General features: G+C 36.5%; 1 long non-coding RNA gene across 1 annotated transcript; it reads right to left on the bottom strand.

Moving 5' to 3' along the window:
• Positions 1 to 8,696: 8,696 nt before the first annotated feature.
• On the bottom strand, positions 8,697 to 11,687 carry LOC116967955. Its single transcript, XR_004410363.1, has 2 exons — positions 11,658 to 11,687; positions 8,697 to 9,303 (listed from the first exon to the last, which is right to left on the bottom strand). It is a non-coding gene; the product is annotated as an uncharacterized LOC116967955 (long non-coding RNA).
• Positions 11,688 to 12,175: the final 488 nt, after the last annotated feature.

Consider the following 12,175-nt stretch of genomic DNA (forward strand, 5'->3'; position numbering starts at 1 on the left):
ATGAATACATTCTTCATTTGACCTCAATTGAGCGTTACGACAATATTTAATTATCGTGTTCATAGATAACCTTGTAAGAAGCTCTAGCCATCATGGTTAGAGTGAAACATATAGCTGTTTTTTTTAATTGAGAAGAGCTATCATCTTCTCTATTGATCGCAGGTCACTTTACCCACTCTGGTGTCAGAGCCGGTGATTCCAACCACGGCAGCCTCCTGAATGCAGAGATTTGTGAGTTTACGGAGTCCAAGGTGACGATACAATTGAGTCTGGTTTATGTTTTTAGTTCAGAGTCAATGCCGAAGGCAGATCAAACATCTTAAACAGAGATTGGTCAGATACAGTGAGAAATCATGTGAAATAATCACTTAATTTAATTTTAAATGTATGTACCTGCAAGTTATACTGTTTAGTTTGGAAATACATCGCAGATAGTTCACTGAGTTCGCACCGACCAGCGATTTTATTATTTTCCTATTTGTCAATTTGTGCCCGATTATTTGGTGGCCAAGCAACCGCTGTCTCGAAGGGGGTTAACCATCTAATAACCATATAACAAATACGGCACGGAAACAGGCCATCTCGGCCCTACATGTCCGTGCCGAACAATTAGTTTCCCCTAGTCCCATCTACCTGCACTCAGACCATAACCCTCCATTCCTTTTCCATCCATATACCTATCCAATGTATTTTTAAATGATAAAATCGAACCTGCCTCCACCGCTTCCACTGGAAGCTCATTCCACACATCTGCCACTCTCTCAGTAAAGAAGTCCCCCCTCATGTTACCCCTAAACTTCTGTCCCTTAATTCTGAAGTCATGTCCCCTTGTTTGAATCTTCCCTATGCGAAAAGCTTGTCCACGTCAAGTCTGTCTATCCCTCTCATCATTTTAAAGACCTATATCAAGTCCCCCCTTAACCTTATGCGCTCCAGAGAATAAAGACCTAACTTATTCAACCTTTCTCTGCAAGTTAGTTGCTGAAACCCAGGCAACATTCTAGTAAATCTCCTCTGTACTCTCTCTATGTTGTTGACATCCTTCCTAAAATTGGGCGACCAAAATTGTACACCATACTCCAGAATTGGTCTCAATAATGCCTTGTACAATTTTAACATTACATCCCAACTTCAGTACTCAATGCTCTGATTTATAAAGGCTAGCAAACCAAAAGCTTTTTTTCCACCCTATGTACATGAGATTCCACCTTCAGGGAATTAGGCACAGTTATTCCAAGATCCCTCTGTTCAACTGCATTCCTCAATTCGCTACCATTTACCATGTACGTCCTATTTTGATTTGTCCAGCCAAGCTGTAGCACCTCACACTTATGAGCATTAAACTCCATCTGCCATATTTCAGCCCATTCTTCCAAATGGCCTAAATCTCCCCGTCGACTTTGGAAATCTACTTCATTATCCACAACTTCACCTATTCTTAGTATATCTGCATACTTATTAATCCAATTTACCACACCATCATCTAAATCATTGATGTACATGATAAACAACAGCGGACCCGACTTCCGGTGTGGCCATGTTGTGGTGAGGGCACATCATTGAGCTCAGCTCCCCGTGAATCGCATAAAAAGCCGTTTTAAAGTCGGGAACGATTTAAAAAAATACCCACCGAAGGTTGCTTGGCGTCGTGGGAGTGACGTCATCATAAATCAACAAAACAAATCGGAGGTTAACGGGACCTTTAGATGAGAAAAGGAAAACTCACAGGAGGACCCAGGAAAGCTACTATCAGACTTCAGGTTCAAGAAGATTTGGAAGCTCTTCAATCAACAAAGTCTGTTTCATATCAAACAACTGAAAGCTCAGAAGAAGAGTCCATTCCTCAACAAGCAATATTTGAAATGGCTACAAGAGGAGAGGCCAAATAAAAGGAGAAGGAGAAGGAACTGAAACAGCTGGAACAAACGGTAAGAGCTAATCTTACTAAAGATCTTACTAAAGACTTCTCCGAAATGTTTGCCAGTATTAATACTACACTGGAGAACAATCTCTGTAAACTGGAAGTTAATTTATCCAAGAAAATTGATGCTGCTCGAGAAGAATCAAGGGAAATGTATACTTCTCTGAAGCAGAAACTCAGTGATTTTGATCAGAGAACAGCACTGGAATTTGAAAGACTAGAAAGTGATCATATAAAGAAATGTGATATGTTGATTGAAGAGATGAAACATTCTGACATCGTGACAGAAGAGATTACAACTGAAATGAAGGAGATGGCTCGTGAAATATCGATTCTGAAAAAGGAACAAAGTGATAATCGGGAGCAATTGATTAAATTGACGGACAAATGTCAAGATTTGGAAGCGAGATCAAGAAGACTGAACTTAAGGATTGTAGGAGTAAAGGAAGGACGAGAGCAAGGAATTGATATGCCGGAGCTTGTCTCCAAAATAATCAAAGAGGTCTTTAAGCTGAAGGAAAATGAGAGGATTGATGTGGCTCACAGAGTCGGTCCTCCCCGAGGAGAAACACATGCTCCCCCAAGACAAATTACTGCGAAGTTCTTAGATGTTTCAACCCCGGGAAAACTATTGAAGATGATACCACACGGTGAGAGGCTTATATTCGAGGGAGAGTCCGTGAGATTCTATAGGGACTACCCTCGCGAAGTAATGGAGAAAAGGAATCAATTCAAAAAAGCAAGCAACACTTTGCAAGGACAACGAGGGATAAGATACGGCGTCGTCTATCCGGCCAAGATGTTTATTTCTTACAAAACAACTCAACGTTCATTCAGGAATCCGGAGAAGGCACTTAAGTACGCACAATAGATTGTACAGAAAATTGAGAAGGATGAGGATTAAAACTTTCAATAAAAGTCTGTACTACAATTAAGATGGCGGACCTGCTTCAGACAATAACCAGACAGCCTTATCTCAATGGAATGTGTTTTCAACGACAGAGTTCAGATTTCATCTTGAACGAAAAGTTAGAAGATAAACAACTGAAGAAAAAATGACAGGCTGAAGAAAAACAGCAGAGCTGATATTATGGACTGAATTTAAAGCTTTAACTATTATAATGAAGATTAAATTGTAAAGAACCAACTAATTATATGAAGCTTATTAAATTACTAACAGTTAAATAATTCCAATAGATGAAATGTAAGGAAATATATCCTGGATGTATTCTAATACTCAATAACTAATGAAAATAGGTATAAGAAGATTATAATACTATAAACCTGTAGTAAAGGGGGAGGTGTTAAGGATCTGGAATAGTTCCAAAGGTTCCGACAGGAAGATGGTTACTATTAAGATAAAGAAAATTAACCCTTGGAACAGGCTGGTAATTAGGTGCATCTCTGAGTATAAGGACAAGGCCTGTCCTTATGTCTTATGATTTCATGATTGTAAGTAAGGAATAAGAATTATAGAAGGTTTAAAGTTTGGGCATTTAAGAGATTACGTGGAAAAGTAATGATGATGATAATTTTTTATGTTGAAATTTTGGATGTTGTTTTTTTTGTTGTTGTTTTTTTTTTTTTTTGGCTTGACTGGTTACATTTTTTTTTCTCTATGTAGGTTAAGATTTTTGGCTATAATAAGGGGAAATGGCATGATATTGTCTAGGACAGCTTAATTTGGGGGCTGAGCTCAATGTACAATTCCAACGGCAGAAGTCAATAATATTCGGGCCACCTTAGGTGGCAACGATAATTTAAGGTATCCCATTTTTGATACCTTAAAATCACTCTTTTTAAAAAGTAAAAAAGTATAATTCACTGTTATAATAGCATTCTGTTTTGTATATGTATTTTTCAACGCACTTCTTATTTCTTCCTATGGAGGTTCAATAGACGGAGAAGATGTAAAATTACGTTAATAGGGGACGGTTACCCCACACCCAAAACCTGAAGGTATTTAACCACACCACATGAATTAAAACTAGCAAAACTAATTAAGAATGCAAGACATTAGGGGAAAAAGGAATGGAGGAATCACATTTTGTAGTTGGAATATTAGGGGTGCGAACGATCCAATTAAACGGGGTAAGATTATGGCTCAATTAAAATCTTTAAAGGTGGATATTGCGTTTTTTCATGAAACGCATGTGAAATTACAAACACAGATGAGACTAAAAGCAAATTGGTTAGGCCAAACTTATTATTCGTCATTTACTTCTAAAGCTAGAGGTACGGCTATTATTATTCGGAAAGGTATACCATTTATATCAAAGAACACTATATCTAACAAGGAAGGAAGGTGCACTATAGTGGCAGGAGACATTTATTCTACAACACTGACTCTGATAAATATTTATGCACCAAATTTTGATAACCCCCAATTTTTTAAGAAAATCACGAATATAATGGATGAGTATAATTACCAAAATGTAATATTAGGGGGGGATTTTAATTGTGTTATAGATACATATTTAGATAAATCAATAACAGTAAGGAAGAGTAAGGTTAAATCTAAAACTAGTGAATTTTTAAACATATATATAAAACACACTAATATAACAGACGTATGAAGATTAGTCAACCCTACGGGAAGGGAATACTCATTTTACTCGGCGGTACATAAAACTTATTCGAGAATTGATTATTTTTTAGTGGACACAAAATTAATTCCTTATACGATTAACCCTACATATCACAATAGTATTAATTCTGATCACTCACCATTGACATTTACTTTAAAACTAGATGGAATGCCAGGTATAAAATCGTTTTGGCGTTCTAATACACAGTTAATTAATAATCCACAAGATTATGAGTATTTAAAACGACAAAATAAATTATTTTTTGATACAAATGAGACACCAGGCATTTCACCATCTTTATTATGGGAATCTTTTAAGGCATTTATACGTGGAGTTATAATCTCATATCAAAGTTACCAAAATAAAAAGAACTCCATAGAACAAGAGACTTTAGAAAAGGAAATTAATATATTAGAATTAGATAACGCAAAAGACCCAACTATAGATAAACATAATAAGATCACATTATTGAAATTTAAACGTAATCAAATATTATCGGCAAGTAATAAGATTATTTCAGATCACAAAACAGGCACAGTTTGAATTTGGTGATAAACCACATAAACTTCTGGCTAGACAATTGAAGAAACAGGAGAAGGAAAAGACGATTACTAAAATCAAATCAGATAATGTGGAACTATTAACGTTACCCCAGGATATTAATAAAAGGTTTGCCCAATTTTATCAAAACTTGTATACGTCTTAAATTAAAATAGAAGACAATATAATTGTAGATTTTTTAGATAATTGTAATCTGCCAAAATTGGATATTTTGGAACAAGAGGAATTATGAGCACAGATCACAAGGGAAGAAATAAGTGAAACAATAAAAGAGCTGAAAAATCGGAAAACGCCAGGACCAGATGGTTTTAATAATGAATTCTATAAAGGTTTCCAGGAGTTAATGGTACCACGGTTACTTAAGTTATATAAATATGCCTTTACCGAAAACAATTACGTTAATACCTAAAAAAGATAAGGACTTAGAAGAACCGGGCTCATATGGAGCCATATCACTACTAAATACAGATCAGAAAATTTTAGCAAGAACTTTAGCAAGAAGATTGAGTAAATATATTAATAAATTGATAAATCCGGACAAAACGGGGTTTATACCTAAAAGACAATCATCTAACAATTTGAGACGCCTTTTTAATATAATGTATTCATACAAAACTGAAAAGGAAGACTTGTCAGTTATATCTCTGGATGCAGAGAAAGCATTTGATCAGGTAGAATGGCAGTGTTTATACAAAGTACTCCAAACATTTAATATGGGAGAGAATTTTATCAGATGGGTTAAATTACTATATGATAAACCAATGGCAAGAATACTAACTAATAATATATTATCTTCAAAATTTCAATTATCGAGGGGCAATAGGCAGGGGCTGGGTTTTAGCACCCCTGTTATTTGCACATGATAGCCGCTTGCTGAAATGATAAGAAGGCATCCGGATATTCAGGGATATAATACTAAGGATACTATTAATAAAATATCACTATATGCAGATGATATACTTTTATATAATACAAACTCCCAAACGAGAATTCCGAATCTATTAAATCTAATAGAGGAATTTGGCTATTTCTCCGGTTATAGAATAAATTGGAATAAAAGTGAAATTATGTAATTAAAACCGCAGAAAGCGAATCACCTATTAAAATTTCCATTTAAAATCGCAACGGAAAATTTTAATATTTGGATATTCAAGTTACTAGAAGATATAAACCATTATTTAATGCTAATTTTATACCATTATTAAATACATTCGATTCACTGAATACATTTTGGAGAACGCTCCCACTCTCACTAATCGGCAGAATAAACGCTATAAAAATGATAGCGCTACCACAAATAATATATTTATTCCAATCTATACCGATATATATACCAAAATACTTTTTTTTTTAATTAGACTCGAATATTTTTAATTTTATTTGGGATTACAAAGCACATAGAATTAAAAGAAATCACTTGTGCAAATCCAAAGAGATGGGGGGTTGCGGGGGGGGGGGGTTGCACTACCTAATTTTCTATACTATTATTGGGCAGTACATATTACAAATATAATTTATTGGTTGGACAGTGCTGCTCAACAGTTGGAATGGATAAGAATGGAGAAAGAGGATTGCGCCCCCTACGATATCGGAGCGATCTCCCCCCCCCCCCCCAATAAAGCTGAATAATATGTTATATAAGAAGAATCCAATTATACAAAATACAATACCAATCTGGAAACAAATAAAATTAACTTTAAAATTAAGAAATTTATCAGTGTTAACACCAATAGTGAATAACCCAGTATTTAAACCATCTGATATGGATAAAACATATAAACAATGGGGAAAAGTGGGAATTAAACAGGTAGGTGATTTGTATGAATTGGGACATTTATTATCATTTCAACAACTAAAATTAAAATTTAAATTGAATAACAATCAATATTTAAATACCTACAGGTATGTGACTTTATGAAGAAATATATACCAAGATTCCAAAATAATTTTAGACCCACTGGAAGAAGTAAAGAATATCAATGCGGAGTCAACAAAATTAATATCATACTTGTATAACAGTATTTTAAATATAGAATTACCATCAACAGAGGCAATTAGAGAAGCCTAGGAACAATTATTAATGATAAAAATCTCAAAAGAAACATGGGAAAAATATTTGATACATATACATAAATGTTCGATCAACGCTAGACAAAACTTAATTCAATTTAAAATATTACATAGACTATATTATTCCAAAACTAGGTTGAATACATTTTATCCAAATATTTCTCCCATTTGTGATAAATGTCTTTCTCAAAATGCCAACATTACCCACTCATTTGTCTCTTGTACAAAACTTTATAAATTTTGGTGTGATATATTTGATATATTCTCAAACCTATTTAAGAAAAAAATGGAACCTAACACTGAAATTATTATATTTGGAGTAAGTGGAGATGGGAACAAATTAAATACACACCAAAACTCATTTTTCAATTATGGGTTAATAACAGCAAAAAAACTTATACTTAAATTTTGGAAAAAAGCTAATATACCAACATTTAAATTGTGGATCAGTAATATGCTGGACACAGCACAGTTGGAAGAAATGAGACTCCTCCTAATAGACAAACAAGACCTATTCTTAAGGAGTTGGTCCCCATTTATTGATTTCTTGGATTCATGTGGTGACATAGTATCATGAAAACCAACAGTTTCAGGTATGGGTGAAAGATGATTTAGAATATTTAAAAAAAAACATCTCACTGTGGCAATGGAATAATCTCCCTCCTGCTTCTTCATTTATTCCTTCTCTTTCACTTTTCTCTTTATTGGTTTTTCACCCACGCTCACTAATCTATTCTTCACTTTTCAGAACCTCTTTTTCGTCTCTCCTTTCTGACTTCTCTCTTTAAAAAAAAAAGTGAAGTTGTACAGAGAATGTAGTATGTTAACATCGTTTTTGTACCAATGCATTGTACTCACTTCTAATAAATAAAATATTTTTTTAAACAATGGACCCAAAACAGATCCCTGAGGCACCCCATTAGCCACCTGCCTCCAACCTGACAAACAGCCATCCACCATTATATCTGGCGTCTCTCATTCAGCCACTGTTGAATCCATCTTGCTACTCCTGCATTTATACCCAACAATTGAACCTTCGTAACCAACATTCAACGAGGAACCTTGTCAAAGGCCTTACTAAAGTCAATATAGACAACATCCACTGCTTTACCCTCATCAATTTCCCTAGTAACCTCTTCAAAAAATTCAAGAAGATTAGTCAAACATGACCTTCCAGGTACAATCCCATGTTGACTTTTCTAATCAGACCCTGTTTATCCAGATGCTTATATATATTATCTCTAAGTATCTTTTCCATTAATTTGTCCACCACTGAAGTCAAACTAACAGGTCTATATTGCTAGGTTTACTCTTAGAACCCTTTTTAAACAATGGAACAACATGCGCAGTACGCCAATCCTCGGGCACTATTCCCGTTTCTAATGACATTTGAAATATTTCTGTCATAGCCCCTGCTATTTCTACACTAACGTCCCTCAATGTCCTAGGGAATATCCTGTCAGGACCTGGAGACTTATTCACTTTTATGTTTTCCAAAAGTGTCAGTACTTCTTTTCCTTTGAATCTCGTAGTATCCATAGCTACTCGACTTGTTTCCCTTACCTCACATAATTAAATATCGTTCTCCTTGGTGAATATAGAAGAAAAGAAATGGTTCAATATCTCCTCCATCTCTTTTGGCTCTGCAGATAGCTGTCCACTCTGTCTCTCTAATGGACCAATGTTATCCCTCGTTATCCTTTTGCTATTAATATAGCTGTAGAAACCCTTTGGATTTACTTTCACATTATTTGCCAAAGCAACCTTATATCTTCTTTAAGCTTTTCTAATTTCTATTTTAAGATTATTTTCACACTTTATTTACTCCTCAAGCACCTCATTCACTCCATGCTGCCTATACTTATTGTATATCTGTCTCTTTATCCGAACGAAGTGGCCAATTCTCCTTGAAAACCATGGCTCTTTTCAATTTTTACTATTTCCTTTAAACCGAACAGGGACATAAAGAATCTGTACTCTTAAAATGTCCCCTTTAAATGTACTCCATTTCTCTTCTACATCCTTCCCATAAAACAAAGTGTCCCAATTCACTCATTTCAAAACCTTTCGCATCTCATCAAAGTTAGCCTTTCTCCAATCAAAAATCCCAACCCAAAGTCCAGTTCTGACTCTCTCCATAATAATATTGAAACTAATGGTATACTCTGGACCCGAAGTGCCCCCCAACGCATACCTCCGCCACCTGACCTGTCGCATCTCCTAACAGGAGGTCCAGCACTGCCCCTTCTCTAGTAGGCACCTCTATGTATTGCTATATTGCAATAACTATCTTGCACACATTTTACAAACTCCAAACCATCCAGCCCATTTACAGAATGTGTTTCCCAGTCTATGTGTGGAAAATTTAAATCTCCCACAATCACTACCTTGTGCTTACTACTAATATCTGCTATCTCCTTACATATTTGCTCTTCCAATTCTCGCTCCCCATTTGGCGGTCTTTAATACACCCCTATAATTGTTGCTACACCTTTCCCACTTCTCAGTTCCACCCAAATAGCTTCCATAGACGAGCCCTCCAATCTATCTTTTCAAAGCACTGCTGTAATATCTTCCCTAACAAGCAATGCAACACCTCCACCTCTTGCCCCTCCAATTCTATCACACCTGAAGCAAGGAAATCCTGGAATATTTAGTTTCCAATCACAGCCCACCTGCAAACATGTTTCACTGATCGCCACAACATCATACTTCCAGGTGTCATAGATACATAGATACATAGAAAATCGGTGCAGGAGTAGGCCATTCGGCCCTTCGAGCCTGCACCGCCATTCAATATGATCATGGCTGATCATCCAACTTTAGTATCCCGTACCTGCCTTCTCTCCATACCCCCTGATCCCTTTAGCCACAAGGGCCACATCTAACTCCCTCTTAAATATAGCCAATGAACTGGCCTCAACTACCCTCTGTGGCAGAGAGTTCCAGAGATTCACCACTCTCTGTGTGAAAAAGTTTCTTCTCATCTCGGTCCTAGAGTCAATCCAGGCTCTAAACTCATCCACCTTTCTTATAATCCTCCTAGCATTAAAATATGCACATTTAAGAAACCCACCACCTCTTATTCTCGACCAATCACCAACCAGCTTGCCTTAAAATTCCCGTCTAATCAACAATTCAGTCTCCTACTGTCCAATCAACCGCTGTCTCCAAGGGCATTGTGTCCAATCACATAATGCATTTAATTGTAATTAGCAGCTAAGGTAAAGGTTGGAAGCCAGCGGAGCTACTGGCAGTCAAACGGGAGGCAGCTGGAGAGATTCACGCAGTTTATAATCCATAGCACCTCAGTGTACAATTTCATAATATATACTAAATTACAGGGGTGACACACCTTGGCTTGGAACCTGGCGCTCAACAAAATTATTCCCAATTGATAGGTATAACAGCATGTGGTGCTATTTCATTTTATCTGCAGCATGTGGGGGGGGGGGGGGAGCAGAGGCACAGATACAACTATTACACTTTCATCTATTTTTTTGACAACCTGCACCCTGGATATGTTATTTTAACTAATCGTCGTTTTGACATAAAATATGATGCCGGATTTTACGGTTGTCAAGCAGAAATACCTGCATTTACAAGAGGGGAAGCACAACTATCTGCGCTGGATTTGGAAAAAAACCTCGTGAATCAGCACATTTACGCATTCATGTAGAGTGTGTGAATGGTGGTGTCAGGCAAAATTACCTATTTCGAAGTCATACTGTGCCATTGGATTACATGGTGCTAAGTCTGAAAATCAAGTAGCTAGAATTGATCATATTGCAATGATCTGTTGTGCAATTTTCAACTTAAATTAACCCATAATCTCACAGTAGGCGCAGACATTTGTGCTTTCGTATGTTGTATATACAAACAATAAAAACTTTCAAAAAAGTTACTTGGCTCATCAGCATTTATTCTGGATCAAATTGCAATTAATTGCCAAACCATTAAATAACAAACACAGAAGTGCACTTCAAATTTTTTAACATTAATCTTAAATAGATCAGTTTCAAAAAGTGACCTTTTTTTAAGTGAACACAAAATGGCCTATTACCTGGCTTCATGCAGTACAAAGCAAACGTGGTGTACAAATGCTAGACTTGGTATTTAAGAGAAACATGTTCAGCACAAAACGTGCCGTTCATATCTTTTTGGGAGCTTTTTAATTTGATTTTGGGAGGAGCCCACAAACGAGGCAAAACTTTTTTTTTTAGTGTTTCGTAATGTTCTGGCAATTTCAGGCATTCAAAATGGTACCACGAAATTGGACAATTTGGGTTATCACACATGATAATTTTCCCGCTTTCACCCTCCTGACAGTTGCACCATTTTTGTTCCTCCTGGTCATGGGTCTCCACGACATTATTCAACATATTTATGGGAGTGTTGGTAAAATGCTTGCCAACAAGCTCCGGCAATACGTCGAAATTAAAGAACTGAGTGGCAGCAGCTACAACATCTGTCCAAAAAGCATGATAACCCACTATACGCTCTATCTGGAGACGGACGTCATCACTGGTCCAAACCACAAACGCGCAAAACGATCTCTCCGAGACAAATAAATGGGCCTGGACCTGGTAGCAGTAAGCATCGGGTAAGGTAGTGCATCCGTAGATAATAAGGGAAATCAGGGACAGTATCAAACTACCAGAGGACGGGGAGAAATTCAGAGACCAGCAGAGGAGGACAGAGGGTTTACTTAGGAAAGGGAAAATAGATTATGAAAGAAAACTGGCCGGGAACATAACATCTGACTGCAAAAGTTTTTTATATTTATGTGAAGAGAAAGAGATTAGTTAAACAAATGTAGGTCCCTTGCAGTCAGAAACAGGTGAATTGATCATGGGGAACAAGGACATGGCGGAACAATTGAATAACTACTTTGGTTCTGTCTTCACTAAGGAAGACATAAATAATCTGCCGGAAATAGCAGGGGACCGCGGGTCAAAAGAGATGGAGGAAATGAGTGAAATCCAGGTTAGCCGGGAAGTGGTGTTAGGTGAATTGAATGAATTAAAGTCCGATA

Source organism: Amblyraja radiata, chromosome 42 (genome assembly GCF_010909765.2).
Source record: "Amblyraja radiata isolate CabotCenter1 chromosome 42, sAmbRad1.1.pri, whole genome shotgun sequence".
NCBI lineage: Eukaryota > Metazoa > Chordata > Chondrichthyes > Rajiformes > Rajidae > Amblyraja > Amblyraja radiata.